Source organism: Euleptes europaea, chromosome 4 (genome assembly GCF_029931775.1).
Source record: "Euleptes europaea isolate rEulEur1 chromosome 4, rEulEur1.hap1, whole genome shotgun sequence".
Taxonomy (NCBI): domain Eukaryota; kingdom Metazoa; phylum Chordata; class Lepidosauria; order Squamata; family Sphaerodactylidae; genus Euleptes; species Euleptes europaea.
This window is the reverse complement of record NC_079315.1, coordinates 20,260,809-20,281,824: the sequence shown is the minus strand read 5'-3', so window position 1 is coordinate 20,281,824 and position 21,016 is coordinate 20,260,809.

Below are 21,016 nucleotides of genomic sequence, written 5' to 3'. Positions count from 1 at the left end.
AGGGAAAAAAAAGTTCAGTGGATTATGCTTCAGGCTTCGAAGTCCCCATAATCATTTGTCATAGAGCAGTTAACTGTAACTAGAAAATTGAAAGATTTATGGAACCTTGCTCCCCAGCTGATTTCCTAACTATACAGCAACCTTGTAATTTAACACACCGCCGGTCGCCTGTGACGAGAAACAATCGCCTCCCGGCAACTAGGCCCCATCCTCTGCCGCAGGGGAGAGAGCCACGTGCCCATTCCCTTCCTTGCTGGAGAAAGCTACAGGCTTTAGCGGAAAGCGCCGCACTCCTAGATCGGCCAACTAAACGGCATCTCCATGATACGGGACAAGACATATTATACTTTGAATTAATCCTTTTCTATATTAGATTTTGTACTAGCCCATGACATGATTAAAAGAGCCCTTTGGCGCAGAGTGGTAAACTGCAGTACTGCAGTCCAATCTCTGCTCACAACCTGAGTTTGTCACCACATGGGTCAGGAATGACCCGGTGCTTGAACAGGGGACTTTTACCTTTTAATCTTGATTTAAGGAGCCCCATGGCGCAGTGGTAAGCTACAGTACTGCAGTCCAAGCTCTGATCACGACCTGAGTTCGATCCCCACGGAAGTCGGTTTCAGGTAGCCGGCTCAAGGTTGAATCAGCCTTCCATCCTTCCGAGGTCAGTAAAATGAGTACCCAGCTTGCTGGGGGTAAAAAGAAGATTACTGGAGAAGGCACTGGCAAACCACGCCACAAACAAAGTCTGCCTAGTAAACGTCGGGATGTGACGCCACCCCATGGGTCAGGAATGACCCGGAGCTTGCACAGGGGACCTTTGTGTGTGTGTAAAGTGCCTTCGAGTCGCAGCCGACTTATAGTGACCCCTTTTTGGGGGGGGGGGTTTTCATGGCAAGAGACTAACAGAGGTGGTTTGCCAGTGCCTTCCTCTGCACAGCAACCCTGGTATTCCTTGGTGGTCTCCCATCCAAATACTAACCAGGGCTGACTCTGCTTAGCTTCTGAGATTTGATGACATCAGGCTAGCCTGGGCCATCCAGGTCAGGGCACAGGGGACCTTTACCTTTTTTATGCTATGATTACCCTCTGCCCTACTGGGGTGGAATGCAGTGAAAAAGAATGCTGACAGGGAAGGCTCCTTGAGAAAATGCCAAAGGAAACTTGCGTAAAGAACAGTATATTATGCATAGATAGAAAACTTGAGGCACCAACAGAGATATCTGACGTCCATTGTTTATAGAACATCGCAAGGCTAGCACAGTGAGTATCCAAAGGGTACGTTAATGGACGCATGTCCTAAAGTAATGATGACAATCTGACAACCATGTGTATCAGTACAACATGCATTTCAGAGTGTCCACGTATTTCAAAGAGACCCCAACAGTCAAGGCACTCCCAGTCCGCATTCCAATATATTGATTATACTAGCTCATGTGTCATTAGTATTATACTAGCCAACCATGTATGTCATTTGTGTATGTCAGGGGTGGGGAACCTTTCTTCTGCCAAGGGCCATTTGGATATTTATAACATCATTCGCAGGCTATACAAAATTATCAACTTAAAAATTAGCCTGCTGTATTTGGTCAAACATTTAGCCAAGAGGCATGACCGGAGGCGGCTTCCAGTGTCTGCCACGTACAGTGACTGGCTTTTGAGCTCTGCCGTCCCCAGCTGGGCTCGAGAGATTCAGGCAGGGCAGCAAACACAAGACGGAGTGAGCGACATGCCGCTCAGGGCTTGTAGGCCTTCGAAGGAGCTCGGTCCAGTAACGCCCTGTGGGAGGGGGCAGATCGCCAGTCTTAAATCCTTCTGAGCTAGAGATCTGCCAGGATCCACGAAGGGCCAGACCAAATGATTTCGCCGGCCTTATCCTGCCCCCGGGCCTGATGTTCCCCATTCCTGGTGAATGTCATAATTGAGTGTTACGTGTCACTGTTGATGTCAGTAAATACTGTAAAAGCGTATATAAGGTGGTCTCTGGCTTGTGCTCATCGCTCGTTGCCCTAGCATCCTTTGTCTTGCTGGCATGGGTCTTTATTATGCACAATAACTCTTTTCATTTAACCAATTCGTCCGACTGGCTTTTGACTGGGGACAAAGCACTGAGGCCTGGACCTTAGCGCAGACAGATGGTGACGCTAACATCCATGGGCAAAAACGCATGGTCACTTTGGCCGTTAATGCATAACCGATTTGGTCTGCTTCTCCCCCCCTAAAGTATCTAAAAGGTATCAGGATCATTCTTGACCCATGGGGTGACATTACATCCCGACGTTTACCAGACAGACTTTGTTTAGGGGGTGGTCTGCCAGTGCCTTCCCCAGTCGCCTACACTTTACCCCCAGCAAGCTGGGTACTCATTTTACCGACCTTGGAAGGATGGAAGGCTGAGTCAACCTTGAGCCAGCTTCCTGAAACTGACTTAAGCAGGATCGAACTCAGGTCGTGAGCAGAGCTTTCGACTGCAGTACTGCAGCTTACCACTCTGCGCCATGGGGCTCTTCTAGCAACGGCACCTGGACCTCCCTAATCCTAAGTATAGAACCTGCCGGGGTGAGGGAGACTCCTCCACGGGCAAAGTAAATGTGAGATACCTGAGGGACAACAAAGGAAGGGGTGTACAATACCACAACATGTTTCCCATTGGAGGTTAGCGGCACGTCAACAGGCCCCAAAGCAACCAGATCCTAACCATCTTTGAGAAACCTCCCATTCTGCGTGTTGTCTGCGATCTTAAAAGCACATGCCACAGCCAAAGGGCCACCTGCTCACAGCGTATTTCTTTGAGAATCTCCTCGCTTTTAGGAGTGCTTCCAGAAGCACATCTACATATCTGGTAATGAACTTACTTGGAAATATCTTTGCTGTCGCGTTGCCATGGAAATGCCACGTTCCCAATGGCTGCTCGGTAACTGTACACCCCCAAGAGGCCAAGCGCCATCGCTATTTTCGAAACCAGGGAACATTTTCGTTGAACAAGGATGAAGATCAGGGCCAGGGACACGGATGCCAGAAGGGAAAGTTCGGCTTTATGCTCAGAACTGGAAAGGAAAGAATCGCTTCAGTTAAATGCATACCATGGAACTCGAGTGCTGCAAATTCACAGTTGATGGGATTTGCAAGTGCCGATTTGGCAAGGCTTCTCAGAAAGGGATCTTGGGGTGGTAGTGGATATTTTGATGAAGGTGTCAACCCAATGTGTGGCTGCTGTGAAAAAGACAAATTCCATTCTGGCCGTAATTAGACAAGGAATAGAGAATAAGACTGCTGATATCATACTGCCCTTGTACAAATCTATGGTGAGACCACACTTGGAATACTGTGTACAGTTCTGGTCACTACACCTCAAAAAGGATATTGCAGAGCTTGAGAAGGTGCAGAAAAGAGCAACCAAAATGATTAGTGGACTAGAGCAACTGCCCTATGAGGAGCGGTTAAAATGTTTAGGTCTTCTTAGCTTGGAAAGAACGGTTAAGGGGAGACATGATAGAGGTCTATAAAATTATGCATGGTATGGAGAGAATGGACAGGGAGAAGCTTTTCTCCCTCTCCCGTAATACTAGAACACGGGGTCATCTGCTGAAGCTGGAGGGTGAGAGATTCAAAACAGATAAAAGGAAGTATTTCTTCACACAACACAGAGTTAAACTGTGGAACTCCCTGCCCCAAAATGTGGTGATGGCTGCCAACTTGGAAGGCTTCAAAAGGGGAGTGGACATGTTCATGGAGGAAAGGGGTATTCATGGCTTCTAGTTAAAATGGATACTAGTCATGATGCATACCTGTTCTCTCCAGGATCAGAGGAGCATGCCTATTATCTTAGGTGCTGTGGGTGGAACACAGGCAGGATGGTGCTGTTGCAGTTGTCTTGTTTGGGGGCTTCCTAGAGGCACCTGGTTGGCCACTGTGAACACAATGCTGGACTTGATGGGCCTTGGTCTGATCCAGCAGGGCTTTTCTTATGTTCTAAAGGTTGTTTGAGACAGGGTGACAAGCGTCTGCAATCCAGCATTAGATTTGAAAAGAGAACCCCGTCACAGTCCATCATGGGTTAGCAGTTCAACTGGAGTTGCTTTTGGAAGGTCACCAATGAAACCACACGTCGGAAGTTTCGTCATAGTAAACTAGAAGGCATCCAACAATTGCCTAGACTACCTCTTTAGTACATTTACATACAAAGGGAGGAAGTTTTATTGGGCACACTGGCAGTATCAACATCATTGCAAGTGATACCCGAAGCACAAATGTACTGGCTCCATTTTCGTCCTGGGCGTGCCAAGTCTCTCCCAACACGGACCGGTTTTTCAAAATTTTCTTTTTCCAGGGAGCACTTTCCACATCTCCGGGGGCCTCGGTTTCCCATCAAAACCACAGCATATTGTAGTGGAACCTGGGGCGTGTTCGGGACATAGCGTTGGGCACAGTCACTGCTCTTTGCCAGCGGAGGGCACAGCTGAGAATATCCCCCACAATGCCCTGCATCGTCGCACTGCAGATGAAGGTTGGCAGTGATGCGCTGTCTGTTTTCCAGAAAAGCTCATCTGCCGTTGCTGATCTTCTCACTGGGGGAAACCTTCTGAGAAGCCTCTGCCTCTTGATCCTCTCCACAATGGGCAGAAGCAAGATATGCAAAACAGTAACAATCACAGAATTATACAGGGGAAGGCTCTTGAAAGTGTGCCTCATTTAAGCTAGTTTATCAAAGAGCTTTCTTCTTTTCTTTTCTTTTTCATCACAGCCCAGTGTTGCATGGTATGGCCAAATGATTGGCATCTCCCACTCCTACTGCCAATTCCGTAGTCCTAAACAGGCATAAGAACATAAGAACACAAGAAAAGCCATGCTGGAAGAGCCCATCAAGTCCAGCATTGAGTTCACACAGTGGCCAACCAGGTGTCTCTAGGAAGCCCACAAACAAGACGACTGCAGCAGCACCATCCTGCCTGTGTTCCACAGCACCTGATATAATAGGCATGCTCCTCTGTTCCTGGAGAGAATAGGTATGCATCATGACTAGTATCCATTTTTACTAGTAGCCATGAATACGCCTCTCCTGCATGAACATGTCCGCATCCCTCTTGAAGCCTTCCAAGTTGGCAGCCATCACCACACCCTGGGGCAGGGAGTTCCACCATTTAACTATGCATTGTGGCAGCACAGCCAACAGACTTAATGGGTTTCAGGTGGGCTTCCATACGTGAATGGGACACTGCATTCAACTTGGCAAGTCTCAAGGTGCACAGATCAGTTCTGTAACACACATGCCATCCGCTGAGCAGGCTTACTTCTGGAAAGAGTCCCGCAGCTAAGAATGTCACCTTGATATTGCACATGGAGAATTACAGACCTAGAAGTAAGTCCGCACAAGTTACTAGACCACAAGCATTGCAAACTATTTTCCTGCCCACGCATGCCAAAAATAGCTGTTCTACGGCCAAAAGGGGAGAAGGAATAACACCTGCTGGTGACCTGAAGGAAATTGCTACACTAAGCAATAAGGGTGGCTATTTAGAAGCTTGGAATGACAACCATTACAGACCGAATCAAAGACATACCTTGTCAACCAGTGTCCAAAATCTGGCCTGTGAGCCCACTGGACTCCAGTCTGATTTAAGGAACGGAGCAACCGGCAACAGATCAAGATGACCCACGGGGTCGCCAACGCCATCCACTTCTCGGAGCCTCTTGCGTTTTCGGAGGGGGGGATCCTGGCCCTTTTCAAGTCATCCTGCGAGAAGTCCACGTTGGGGCGGGAAGACGCTCCCCAGACTTCCGCAGGGCTCGGTTTGGCCGCAGAGGGAAGCTGGAGGCCGTGCTCCTTCACCAGGAAGTAGTGCCTGCAGATGCTCTGGCTGAGCGCGAGGCAAAGGGTGTTGACAAGGAAGTACCATGTCTGGTGCTCCTCTTCGATAAAGCTGCTCGCGCCCAGACTCGTCACGTGGCCGATGGTTCCTGCCAGGATGAGCACATCTAATTCAGACCAGCTGGAAGCGGAGGCAGCTGGATTCTGTGAAGAGAGAGGGGGAGACAGAGAAAGCGTGGGCAATGTAATTCGGCAGAATCCAACATATCATTAGGCCAGTCGGCATATAAAATTGCTTACAGTTGCTTCTTCAAAGACAACTGTATTTTTGTTATAGTCTACGTAATGCCTCCACACTCCCCCTCTGAAACAAGGTTAATTTTGGCGTAATTCAGAGTGACTGTCAACACGCCGCTAATTGTGCCACTGAAAGAACGGCGCATTCTCCTTCGATGGCCGCATACACAGCTTTTCCCTCCCTTGAATAGCCGAGCCTCAAACTTGAAAGTTCAAATTGTCTCCGGGCTTTGCGACAGAGATCGAAGCGGCTCTTGTGGAACTAAAAATAGAAATCTGTTAACCTTCGGGAAAATGCAAAGAGGAGGCAAGCGGGGGAGCTGCTTTTCCCATCTCCTTAAGCCCCCGTCACTTCGGGGAAAGGAGGAAAAAGATCTACGTTCATGGAGATGAACGGCCACTGTAAGCAGAATACTGATGTTCCAGTATTGACTTGTGTAAACTGAAACGTCGGGTTCGTTTCCTAAGGAGCATTGTGCATACCTCCAAGGAGAAGAATGTGCCACTGAGTCACAACAGACTCTTGGTGACCCCATCCACAGGGCGTTCCAGGAAAAAGAGGCACAAAGGTGGTCTGCCATTGCATTCTTCTGCATGGAGACCAAGCCCTATGAGGAAAAGCTGAGGGAGTTGGGGATGTTCAGTCTGGAGAATAAGAGGTTGAGGGGGGGACATGATGGCTCTCTTAAAGTAGTTGAAGGGCTGTCGCTTAGAGGAGGGCAGGGGGCTGTTCCTGTTGGCAGCAGAGATTAGGACTCACAATAACAGGTTTACATTGTGGGAGGAAAGGTACCGGCTAGATATTAGGGGGGGAAGTTTTACAGTAAGAGTTGTTCGACAGTGGAATCAGCTACCTAGGGAGGTGGTGAGCTCCACCTTAACTGGCAGTCTTTAAGCAGAGGCTGGGCAAACACTTGTCAGCGACGCTCTAGGTGGATCCTGCATTAAGCAGGGGGTTGGACTAGATGGCCTGTATGGCCCCTTCCAACTCTATGATTCTATGACAGCAACCCCAGTCTTCCTTGCTGGTCTCCCATCCAAATACTGGCCATGGCCAGCCCTGCATAGATTCCGAGTTCTGATGAGCTCAGGTTAAGGTGAGCTATTCAGGCTGCTACATGCCTCCAAAGTGGATCTATTAAAAGTTTCATGGCACCTTAAATTTATTTTGGCATCAACGTTTGTGAGCCAAGACCTGGGCTGAAATATAGATATCCAAAGTAAGAAACAGCAGAGGAGGGGAGTTATTATACACAGAGGTCAGTCGGTCCCATGTCCCGTTACATAACCCTGCAGATCACGAGGCCAGTCAAAACAGTAAATGATCTACTTGGATTATGGACCTCACCCAATGGTTGATCAATTGGGAAAGGAGGATACATCTGAACAGCGGACATAACATCTTAGAAGGAACAATTACTTTTTGCATTGAGTCAACCAGCTCATGTCTGATAGTGTCAAATCTTTACTCAAACTCCATCTCTTCAGCTCCAGGAGTCCAACAGTTCAACGGGAGGCCAGCTAGCTTGTCATTTCATAAAGACGTAGTCAATAATAATAATAGTTGAAGATTGCCATACCATGTTTTATTATTTTAGTTGTTTTTATTGATATATTTATATTGAATATATGTTGATTTTATGGTTGTTACCCGCCCTGAGCCTGAGGGCAGGCTATAAATTGAAATATTAATAAAAATAACAATTATTATTATTATTATTTCAATTTATAGCCTGCCCTCAGGCTCACTCACGGTGGGTCGCAACCATAAAATCAACATATATTCAGACTATAAATTGAAACACTAATAACAATAACAACAACAACTATCATTATTATCATTATTGTTGTTGTTGTTGTTGTTATCATTATTATTATTTCAATTTATAGCCTGCCCTCAGGCTCAGGGAGGGTAACAACCATAAAATCAACATTTATTCAATATAAATATATCAATAAAAACAATTAAAATAATAAAACATGGGGCGACAATCTTCAACTACTAAAATCATAGATGGCTCATAATATCATAAAACACTGAGAGGCTGTAAGCGAGGGGGGGGCCCTCAATTCAATGCACGGGCAGAATCAATGATGATAAGAGGGAGGGGGTAGGGAGGCCAGCACAGATAACACCTGCGGCTGCCCTCAATTGTAGGCCTAGTGGAAGAGCTCTGCCTTACAGGCCCTGCGGAACTCACTCCGGTCCCGCAGGGCCCAGATGTTGCTAGGCAGAGCATTCCACCAGGCCGGGGCCAGAGCCGAAAAGGCCCTGGCTCTCGTCGAGGACAGCCGCACACTCCTAGGGCCGGGAACCACCGACAGGTTATTATCCGCTGAACGTAGCGTTCTTCGTTCAATAGCATGATCACATTAGATCTGAACTATTTTCGCCAATACATTTTTTCCCTCTTGGGTCTTCCACTCTTTCACAGAGCCAAGTCCCATTCTGTTCTTTTGAAGGGCCTGCAAATATGAATGGGAACCGAATAATTCGTTTTTCTTAGGGCCCAGGCTAGCCTGATCTCGTCAGATCTGAGAAGCTAAGCAGGGTCAGCCCTGGTTAGTATTTGGATGGGAGACCACCAAGGAAGACCAGGGTTGCTGTGCAGAGGAAGGCAATAGCAAACCACCCCTATTAGTCTGTTGCCTTGAAAACCCCATAAGGGGTTGCTATAAGTCAGCTGCGACTTGAAGGCACTTTACACACACAAAAACTGCTCTAGTTAGTCAGTCATTGATGGGAAAACCTTCCTTACTGGAAAACAGCTTAGAATATTGGAATTCTACAGCTCGTCAAAGTTGGTAAGAACTACTTTATTCACTGGTTAACAATTCTGGATCCATTTTTACTGAAAATTCATAATTAAGCATAACTATTTTTTTCTCGGTTAGCATTTCCAATTAAACCAAATCCCTTACCTCCAGAAGAATTTTTATCCTGCTATATAACGAATGCCTCGCCACTAGGTATGGGAGATTTACAAAACAAAAGCTCAAATTATTCCTCTTTAGAAAATCTCGTTCTTGGTGGGTTTTAAGCGTCAGCCCTTAGTTTATACATTTAGCTCTAATGTTTACTTAAAATATTTATAGTCCAAGCTCTTAATAAAACGTAACTTGAGGCAGCTTTACAACATTTTAACAACATAATGTGACTTCAATAAAACATCAAGGAAATAAGTAAGCAGCATAAAACAGCCCATAGGAGTAAAACGGGTAAACTACAACCAGCCGAGACAATTGCCGAGATTAAGACCCATAAAAATCACAGCAGAGAAAAAATGTTTCAACTATAACCAGTAGATAAACATTGAAATAAATTTGCCTTTTAGGATTTTGTATAAGAATATTAAGACAATTCTTGGCTGATGAGCATAAGAGTGATCCCCCATCTCCTTGAGCCTGTGCAAAGTTTTGAGATTTTGACACTAGGGAATGGGCACCAGGGCAAAATGGTGGCTACAGAGGCCAGGGCCAACCACAAAACCGATGCTGTGGGGTACTAGAAGAAGAAGAGTTGGTTTTTATTTGCCGCCTTTCTCTACCACTTAAGGAAGAATCAAACCAGCTTACAATCTCCTTCTCTAAGAGAGCTGGGACTAGGCAAAGGTCACCCAGCTGGCTTCATGTGTAGGAGTGGGGAAATCAACCCGGTTCACCAGATTAGCGTCCACCGCTCATGCGGAGGAGTGAGGAATCAAACCCGGTTCTCCAGATTAGAGTCCACCACTCCAAACCGCCACTCTTAACCACTACACCACGCTGGCTCTTTTGGCTCTCTCTAGGGCCAATTACCAAAGGTTGGAACATTGCAAGCCAAGCATCCTCCTACATGGGGGCAACTGTCTCTGAATGGACGTTCCCTGCCAACATCAAAGCGATGATTTCTGAGTTCTTCTGAAGAACCTTCTGCTCCAGCAAGGTGGAGGAAAGCCAGAGTCTGCTCTTTGCTTTGGGCAAGATGAAAATGGGGGTGCCAGCAAACCCATAAGCAGGAACCGCACAGGGAATCACTCAAGTATAATTTTGAGTTTCCTGAAATCTCTTTACAGTTTTGGAGAGGGAAGTGCCGCTGATGGGTCTTATAGGCACAAAGAACACCAACCTAGCAAAGAAAATCAATTCCTGCTTTTGATGTACACATCTGGATCCTTTCAAGCATAGATTAGGCTCAATCATGAAAGGGACTAATCAAGCAGCATCTCATTCAGCTGGACAATTTCTAACAGCTGGACCACTGAATGACTATTTCCATATCTTTTACAATTCTCTCTCCCTCTCTCTCCCTCTCTCCCTCTCTGCAGTGTCTTTTTGCTGTGCAGATGCTACCCTTGCATCTTACTGGATTTAGTTTCTATGAGCGGGTTTGTTTTACTGCCTTTAATTATATAAACTGTGAATTAACAACAAAAGCTGCAACTAATTCTTTATGATAAATCAATTGCCATTTTTTTTCTTCTGTACACTTCTTACTAAGGAGAGGCCAGCCCTCCCGGATCTACATCAAGAAATCAGCCCTGCAAGGTGGGACACTTGAAAGTTGAGTACCAAAAACAATTACTCTGGTAGGTGTAATCAACAGGGCTAAAGTACTGGATTCAAATTGAAGTCCCCAAACCCAAGAACACCCCAATTAATAAGGGTTATTAAAAGAAATGTGAAGGGATATGCAATATAAAAGCAGCGAACAGCACAGATAAAATAATAAAAGCTAAATATCTAACCTAAGGCACTTTTTACATACCTTTGGTTCTCTAATCCAGATGTTACCTGACCAGACTGAGTCCAACACAGTTCCCAAGTCCAAGGCAGGTGTTCCAGCCAGCAAGGGCCACCTGGGCCAGAACGAAGAAGTGACCCAAAGGCAGATACAATCCAGACAAACGGTAGAGACTACTTGCCTTTGAACAATCAATGGATTAAAATTCAATTAAGATCTGCACTGCCCAAACCTCAGCATAAGACAGTGAAGATATTTAAGTGGACGGGAGTCTTGACTCTTACTCAACATCCTAGTCCCAAGGCCATGGCGACATCACAGGTGCATCAGAAAACAGCCAATGAATGGTAAATCAGGAATACTCCTGGTTAGGAAGGGCCATAGCTCAGGGGAAGGGCCGTAGCTCAGTGGTAGAGCATTTGCTTGGCATGCAGTAGGTCCCAGGTTGGATCCCCGGCATCTCCAGTTCAAGGGACTAGGCAAGTAGGTGATGTGAGAGACCTCTCTATCTGAGACCCTGAAGAGCCACTGCGTCTGAGTAAACAATACTTTGGTGGACCAAGGGTCTGATTCAGTAGAAGGCAGCTTCATGTGAGGAGGAGCCAGAGGCCAAGTTTCTCCACCAAACAAGAGGTAAGCCACAAACATCCCCCCAGTGAGACAAGTCCACGGCTGAAGCCAGGTATGCCAATACTTCAGGATAACAGTCAAGAGACAGCAGCCAGGGAGACCCAGAGCCAAGAGAGATGTCTCAGCCACTGAAATGGGAAGGGCTGGAACACCGCGAGGCCTCTCAGTGCTTACTTACAGCAGTTACACTGGCTACCTATCTGCTTCCAAGCCCAATTCAAGGTGTTGTTTTTGACATTTAAAGCCCTACACGGCTCGGGACCAGGGTATCTGAAGGACCACCTTCTCCCATATGTTTCTGCCCAGGAATTAAGGTAACAGGGAGAGGCCCTCCTGTCCCATCAATCAAAGAAGCTCATTTGGTGGATCCACAAGAGAGGGGCCTTTTCTGTGGCAGCCCCATGATTATGGAACAACCACCCCAGGGAGGTGTGCTGGCCCCCTCACTTTTGATCTCTAGGAGACAGCTGAAGATGGTCTGGTTTAGGACTGCATTGGATTAAAGCAGTCCTAAACTATGATTTTACAATTCTGGTTTGATTTTTTTTTAATGTAATCTATTTTATTAATATTGCGGGCTGCCTTGAGCTCTGTAATGAAGAAAGGTGGCTAATAAATATTTTAAATAAATAAATACTTAAGTCAGGGCTGTTGAAAGGCCACCTTGGAGGCTGAACAACTCACCCCAGGAAGGAGGACGATCCAGGTGACTACTGCCTCTTCCCCCTCTCCCTATCTGAGGCCTATGGGCAGCTTTACTAATCCTTAGGACTTGGACTGATCCAGCTCCCTCAGATAGACCATTCAAGTTGAAGCTGCCCAAAATTCCTCTCTTAAATACAGCTGCATAGAAAAATAGACGATTCCCTTTTAACCACTCAATGACTCAAATAAAAGATACAGCACAAGTCCAAGGCAGGTGTTCCAGACAGCAAGGCCCACCTGGAGAGGGGCTGTGGCTCAGTGGTAGAGCATCTGCTTGGCACGCAGAAGGTCCCAGGTTCAATCCCTGGCATCTCCAGTTAAAGGGACTAGACAAGTAGGTGATGTGAACGATCTCTGCCTGAGACCCTGGAGAACCATACAGAGGGGCCGTGACTCAGTGGTAGAGCATCTGCTTGGCATGCAGAAGGTCCCATCTCCAGTTCAAGGGACTAGGAAAGTCGGTGATGTGAGAGACCTCTCTACCTGAGACCCTGAAGAGCCACTGCCGGTGGCTGACTTTGATGGACCAAGGGCTGATTCAGCATAAGGCAGCTTCATGTGTTCATGTGTTCACATGTCCTGAAAAACTGAGATCCATCCACGTACAGTGGGGTCTTTCTAAAAGTTGTGGGAACTTTTAGACTTTATAAATAACAGGTTGTCTGTTTGCCAGTTCTTGGTACATTTTGAAAGCCTGGCTGAAATTCTGCTTCTCTCCTCGACACTTAACATCCCACATTGTGACAGAGTGAGGTAATTATCATTTATGAACCTATACTAAAGAACTTTAGGGGGGAAATTAAACGAAGGGTTTTAAAACACACACGCACACAGATGATGCTTCCAAGAGGGCAACTCACAAATCAACGAAAGCTACCGCTCACTGGTAGACTAAAAAGGTCATTTATTCTCTTTGCCTCTCCCTATCACAGGATTGCAGAAGAACCAAAATAACCTAAGGAAGGTTGTTTTCAAGTCCCAAGTCTCACTGAATAAAGCTTAGTCTTTAATTTAAAGATTCTTTCCTTTATTCCATTCTTTATGCTTGTGGACCAATAGGTCATCAGCAAAACAAGTTCAATACATTCCATAACACAAACATAACCAAACATACAAAATATAATATCTAAACCAGTGGTTCCAACTTGGGGCACATGCCCCACAGGGGGGCAATTTGATTTTTAAGGGGGGCAATTCGAGAATGAGTTATTAACAGTGAATTTATTGCATTTCGTATGGTTCTAGGGGCCTCATATACAGTATATAAAAATATATATTGTGACATACACATTTTAAAAATTAAAATCAGAATGTACACGGCGGTCAGCTGGGGACAATGTCACAGCGGGGGGGGCAACAGGATTTTAGAGATGCTTAGGTGGGGCATGGCCAAAAAAGGTTGGGAACCACTGATCTAAACAGTACAGTTAAAAAGAGGTATCATTAAAAAGCATAGATAAAAATTTTGCCACCGCGAGAGTTACATTTGGGTCATTGTCAGCCAAAAACTTCGCAACTATATCTTGCTTTAGGTCAGGTCCCCACCTCTGAATGTATATTGTAATCCATTTGTCTCTGGAAAGATCATGCTTTTTACAATCAACAAAAAACAGTGTCCAAACTCCCTGATCCAGTCACAAAGTTGCTCAAAAATTTAAAGATTTAATCCATCAACAACATTATATTTGTATCTCCACTTAAAGACAAAACTGGCAACAGTTGGTCAAAACTTAGCTTTAACAAAGACCTTCATTTCTTTCCCACCTTCATTTAATCACTGGTTTCAAAGTAAAACTTGCATATCACTTGTCATTTTAAAACTATCTAACACCATTTGTAGTAAGCGGTTTGTCAAGACGGCACATTTTACCCAGTTTAATCATACCCAGTTGAATCTATTACTGCTACTTGAAAAGGAAGATTATTGCTGTTGCAATATAAATCAGATATAGCGAGTTACCAGCAGAAGCAGCTTTCACACAGAGACTTTCAAAGACTAAAAAGATACCCAACCGAAGCTTTGTTGAGCAATCTAGCCAGCAGCCCCCCTGCCACTAATCTTCCTGAGCTACACACTTAAAAGTCTGATAATTTAATCATTATAACTGAGCACATCTTACCTTTAGACAGCAATGCTCTCACCGCAACAAATCAATGTTGGCAATTCGGCGCGCTAAGATAATTTCCAAGAGCATCTGTCTGCCAAACCTCTCGATGCGAGATCTCGCCTTAAAAGTTGTTCAAGCAACGATTTCACAGTCAGCAGCAGCTGGTCGGCTCTGCCAAAAATCAAGTTCAAAACTACCACCTGGGTCCAACGTACCTCTGGCCAGCCACCTTGTGAAACAGGATGGTGGACTAGATAGACCATTGGCCTGATCCAGCATGACAGCTCTTGTGTTCTTACTACCACTTCACTTGCAACTAAAATCAGAACTGGGTAGCGATGGCACCAGAAGGTTACTGCCTCAAAATATAACATATAGCTAAGGAAATGTGCGATGCCACAGCCTTTTACACATTTCCTAGTTCCAACACTTCCTCCCGCAATGCCTAAAAACACAGAGGGGGAGCAAAGAAATCCACCACTTGATGAGGTCACTCACTCTCTTTACCACCACATTCACGTGCTTCCCTTAAGGGAACTCTGGGTTGAATCCAGCGGAACTTTCCATTAGTAGTAGTAGTAGAAGAAGATGAAGTAGAAGACAAAGAGTTGGTTTTTATATGTGGACTTTCTCTACCACTTAAGGAAGAATCAAACCGGCTTACAATCAACTTCCCTTCCTCTGCCCACAACAGACTCCCTGTGAGGTAGGTGGGGCAGGGAGAGCTCTAAGAGAGCTGTGACTAGCCCAAGGTCACCCAGCTGGCTTCATGTGGAGGAGTGGGGAAACCAACCTGGTTCACCAGATTAGAATCCACAGCTCCTGTGGAGGAGCGGGGAATCACACCCGGTTCTCTAGATCAGAGTCCACCACTCCAAAACACCACTCTTAACCACTACACCACAATGGCCAAATGGGACTTCCTAGCCTCCCACCACCAGGCCAAAACTCTCCCTCTGGGGGACAGGAACTACCAGGAATAGCATGAGGGATAAGTGAGAGATTTGTAGTTGAAGGGGGGGACGGACGACGACTGTCAAAACTTCCCCCTCTTTTGTTAGTGGAAATCATTACTGGATCCGACACAATACAGTGAAAGAAGCCGACACAAACTGTTGGTGGCAATCCCACGATAGGCAGCAGGTAAAGTTCCAGCTTGGCTCTTAACGCAATAAAAAAAAAAAAAAACCTACTCTGCACAGCAACATTCTGCAACCTGCCTTTTAGAGTGAGCGCAAGAGAGTGCAAGTGAAGAACTCTAACCACTATACCACACCGTCTCTAATACACAGTCGTTAAATAAAGGGATTCCTGAAAATGATTGCCCGGAGGAGACCTCCTCTCACCCAAGTTGAAGGCAAGGACAAAACAGAAGAGCCCTGATGCCTCAGCTCCGTGCAGGAAAAGTGAGACACAGGTGTGATATACAAATTAAAAATACGCTTCGTTGTACAGATCTACATCGGTAAAATGGACCGATTTGCCATTATTGCGGTAAGTAACGTTTTCTGGTCTTAGACGTTTGAGAAACTTACAGCAACATGCAAAACAAGATTAAAGGAGATTTTAAACAAAAGTGTCAAAGGATATATGAAATGCTTCATATTGGAAGTACTTTTTGAGGTATGAAGCCATATCCTTCACTTAAAGTGCCATCCTAAGCAAAGTTACGCCTTTCTGTGTAAATCAGTAGGCTTAGAAGGGTGTAACTCTGCTTAGGATGGCACTACTGTAGCCTTCTGTAAGACATCAGCAAGGCTGTACACTATTTTTACTTATAAACATACACCTGCTTACATACATCGTTGGTTTAAGATCATCATCATCATCATTTATTGGATAGTCAATGACCAGCATTAACAACTTCAGTAATACAATAAAATTACCCCAACATGTATCAGACTGTCTCTCGTGCCAACAACGATCTCCGTATTCTGATGGCGATGTAAAGGAACTTTGCCACTGAGTACAAAACAGTGGTGTTCCTATCTTCGAGCAGAAAATCTGCCATTGAAGTGCTAGCATATCTAAAAGAACTAGAGTACTCATGAAACCTGGCTAGCAAAGGTAGAATTAGGTGATTCGTAACATCCCAGTAAAATTCACAATTCAATAATATATGTTCGATTGACTCTAACTCATTAGCATTGCAGGGGCATGGTTTAATATCAGCATTGCAACCTTGTCTTTCCTTCTTTCCATTTTCCCCTTTACACACCCTGTACTTTGTTAACTGCCCATTACCCCACACCTGTACATCAGAGACACCATTCCCAAATATAAAGGTTAAAGAAATCCTTCAGCCAAAAAAAGAAAGAAAGAAACTCAGTTGCCATTTATGCTTGGTAATTTAGCGGCGTGTTCCAGGCTGAAGGGCCCTGCATATTTTTTTGAGTTTTTCACGTTGAACTGTCATTCAGGAAGTGACTGTGAAGCTGGTGCATACCTGCTTCAGATTTCTTAAGAACCCCTTTAACACGATCTTTTGTGTTTGCTCCACCCCCGCCTCGAAGAATCCCCTCAAGGAAGCATGCAAAATCAAAGCTGCGCGTTAGCTATGCAAACGGCGGTTGCTAATGGAAGGAACGAAGAAGCAGGCAAGTGGGGGGGTGGAATTTCTCCTTTTGCATCAAGACCGTGAACAGGCATTTTAAAGGTCACATTTAAAAAAAGAGCTTTGAGCGAGCATCAAAACTGACCCTGCATAAACAGCCAGTATAACCTGCAAGAAAAGCTCACGTTGTATTTCTCTCACCTTGATGAGGGGCTTTGGACTCAGGAATCGCTTTTCCAGGGCAGACAGGACGGCACAGAGGAGGCCAGACACCAGCATGATCACCCCGACTGCAGACAGCCAGGAAATACCGCAGAAATAGCAGGAGCTCTCCGTCGAGGTGCAGACGACCACGTGAATGGCGCAGAGCAGAAGACACAGCAGGTAGAAGAGCAGAGAGCACAGCAGAGGGGAAAGAGGCACTTCGAACTCCGCTCGGGCGCTCAGCGCTTTCGGAATGCTGAGCAAGAACAGCAACAGGACCTGGGATGGGGGAAGACAAACCTGTCACCATTCATTCAAATTTATTAATAAGGTCGACTGACCAATCACATGCCAACACATTAAAACTTCCAGACACAATAGTTCTGCACCGCAAAATCACAGACTGCCTGTACACATAAAGGTGTAAGGTCAATAAAAGCAACCCCTGGTTAAAATTATCACATAAAAATTGATAAAATTATAAAATATTCTAACAATCATTCTCTAATAAAGCTCTGCGTATTTTAATAGCAACAGCGCAGAACTTGGCAGCTTGGAGCATAAGCTGAGGGTCTTCTCCTAATAGGCGCTTCTTTGCCAACAGCTCAACTGACTCACCAGGGAATTTACCAAGTAGGGGGGACAAACCTATCACCATCTGTGAGTGAGCCGTTTAGTAGCCGCAAGCAGTTACAATCTTGCAGCGTGGTGTAGTGGTTAAGAGCGGTGGTTTGGAGTGGTGGACTTTATTCTGGTGAACCGGGTTGGTTTCCCCACTCCTACACATGAAGCCAGCTGGATGACCTTGGGCTAGTCACAGCCCTCTTAGAGCTCTATCAGCCCCACCTACTTCACAGGGTGTCTGTTGTGGGGAGGGGAAGGGAAGGTGATTGTGAGCTGGTTTGATTCTGCCTTAAGTGGTAGAGAAAGTCGACATATAAAAACCAACTCCTCTTCTTCATCATCCTTGTGCATGGAACTGCAAAATGCATGGGTGCATAGCTGGCACACAGTGCTGTATCTCAAAGGGGTTGCCTCTGGTAAGGGTCAGGGCTTGCCCAGGTACATTTTAGCCCCCACCACCACCACCTCTACAGGCTCCGGAAATGGCAAACCTAGGTACCACCACCAGGCTTTTTTTTTTTACTTATATGAAGGAACAAAACTTGCATTTCGTCCCTTCCTGTGATTTGTGCCAGAAGGCTATGAGCTTCCCCAGGTTCCTTGTCTGTACATAGAGGTCATGCCCCATAGAATGCCTCAAAAAGCCAGGTATGAAAAACCCCACACGGAAGTGAGGAGAAAACCGTCCCCTGCCGAACTTTAACATAATGCAAGGTAAGGAAGTCACGATGAAACAGTAATGCCTTTAACGGTATTCATTACTATTCTGTGTGTTACTGTGCAGAGGACAAATGATCTAACCTCACCATGGTCTCTTCAAGCCAGCCTCCAGCAACGGACTAAAAACCTAGCTGATTTTTTCCCGACCAGCACCAGGGCTCGGTGGCACAGGATCTTCACTGGCCGCCTCGACTACCCATGCCAATGTGGCGTGGCCCACACCAGAGGTCTAACTCTGGACAAAATTCTACAGAGTGGTTAGTGAACAACTGTGATCCTCCGCTTCTGCTTTTGTTTTGTTTTATTATCGCAAAAGCGGTGTGTTCGCATATTGCTCCATTATTTCTAGCCACCATGGGGTGGTTACCTTTGGCCCAGAGAAGCCTAAGTCAGGTGTGATCACTCTATTCCAATATTTGAAGGGCTGTCACAGAGAAGACAGAGGAGACTGACTCACGCAATGCTACAGAGGTCTGGACTAGGACTAAAAGGGGGGAGTTACAAGGAAATCTTTTCTGGACGAGCATTAGGAGAAACATCCCTAAGGGTAAGAGCTGTCAAGCGGTGAAGCGGACTGCCCCATAAGGTGGTAGACTCTCCTTCTCTGAGGCTGGATGGCCATCTGTCGGGGACACTGGAGTTAAGCATGCCAGCATTAAATGGGGGTTGGGCCAGATAACCTCTAAGACCCCTTCCCACTCTGATGCTACAAATTTCAGCCCGGGTCAGGAATCGAAAGGGAAGGACAAGTAGTTCCACTCTCCCGTAGGAGTTTCAGGCTTCTCTTCATGTCACATGGAAAGCTGCCTTTGTTATGAAAGGAAAAGTATGTGATATGACACAGGAGTCTGCTGTTAAAAAGGGGAGAGGAGTAACACAGACAGAGAGAGAATATTGCCTAATCCCTGCATGCATTGATTGGGCCTAATAATTCCAGCAGGGTAGCTGTATTAGTCTACTCCTGGAAGGAGCTGTCCTGAGTACTGATAGACAAAAGCATTGCTTTCCCCAATCCAAAGGTCAGCCAAAGTATCTAGCTTCTTGTATGAAGAGGAAATACACCTATAGTAGCACATAGAAAATGAGTAAGAGAGGAGGAGAAGGAGAAAGAAAAGGAAAAAGAGAAGGAAAAGGAGAAGGAGGAGGAGGAAAAGGAGGAGGAGGAGTTGGAGATGGTTTTTATATGCCGACTTTGTCTACCACTTAAGGAAAAATCAAATTGGCTTACAATCACCTTTCCTTCCCCTCCCTACAACCCCCTGTGAAAGAAGTGGGGCTGAGAGAGCTCTAAGAGAGCTGTGACTAGCCCAAGGTCATCCAGTTGGCTTCATGTGTAGGAGTGGGGAAACCAACCCAGTTCTCCAGATTAGAGTCCAACACTGCAAACCACCACTCTTAACCACTACACCACACTGGCTCTCTTGGACTGTAAGATTTCAGCTGTGTCGATCTGCAGCAGAAGAGCAAAATTTGAGTGCATTAGCACCTTAAAGACCAACCCGGTTTCCAGGGTATAAACGTTTGAGAGTCAAAGCTCCCTTTGTCAGATACAGATGGGCTGCAGAAGGTCTGTAGGTTTGTTCCACAGATCTTGCTGATCAGTACTCTGGACAGCTCCTCACAATGACTCACACATGCTGGCAAGCAGGAAGAGAACGTGTTCAGCGTGGCTCCATGGGGTCAGAATGCTCCCGTGAATTGGTTTCTCATACTGCCTCCAATGTTTTTAAGCCGACTAACCCCCATTCTGGAAATGGAAATTGCACTGGGGGGCCCATTTCATGCAAGCAAAACACTCCTTGGAGAACTGCCCACATCGGTGGCACTCCTTCCGTGGTTCGCAGAGAGCCCCATTCGCAACTACCCTCAACCAGAAGAGCCACATAACTACTGGCTACCCTGAGCGCCACCCCACTCTCTCTTCAGCATGAGGCACAGTGGCTTGGACTACAGCGAGCCTGCCATGGTGCCCAGGGGAGAGCAAACTGGCCGTGGAGGAAGGGGAGTCAAAGCATCCCCCCTCCTGCTGTGGGCAAGCTTGCCTTTTTCCCGGGTGGCTGCCATGGTGGTGGTTCTACTCTTTCTTGGTGGTAGTAAGGAGAAGTAGTAAGCTTTATCAGGAGGTAGTAAGCTCTCCTTCCTTGGAGGTTTTTAAGAGGAGGTTAGATGACCATCTGTCAGCAATGCTGATTCTATGACCTTAAGCAGATGATGAGAGAGAGGGCATCTTGGCCATCTTCTGGGCATGGAGTAGGGGGTCATGTGGGGGGGAGGTAGTTGTGAATTTCCTGCATTGTGCAGGGGGTTGGACTAGATGACCCTGGTGGTCCCTTCCAACTCTATGATTCTATGGTGGTGGTTCTACTCTTTCTACCTGGATCATAGGGCGGGTGTTTGTGGGCTTCCTAGAGGCACCTGTTTGGCCACTAGGTGAACAGACTGCTGGATTAGATGGACCTTGGTCTGATCCAGCATGGCCTTTCTTATGTTCTTGGTGGCCCGCTTGCTCTCATCAAGTTAGCTGCCTGAGTGCTAGGATGAGAGCATGGAGGCTGCAGAGAAAGGTAAAGGGGTTGCTGGAGAGGACGGGGCCTTCCATCCCTGGCATGTGGCTCCCACCTCACGCAAGCTCACAACTT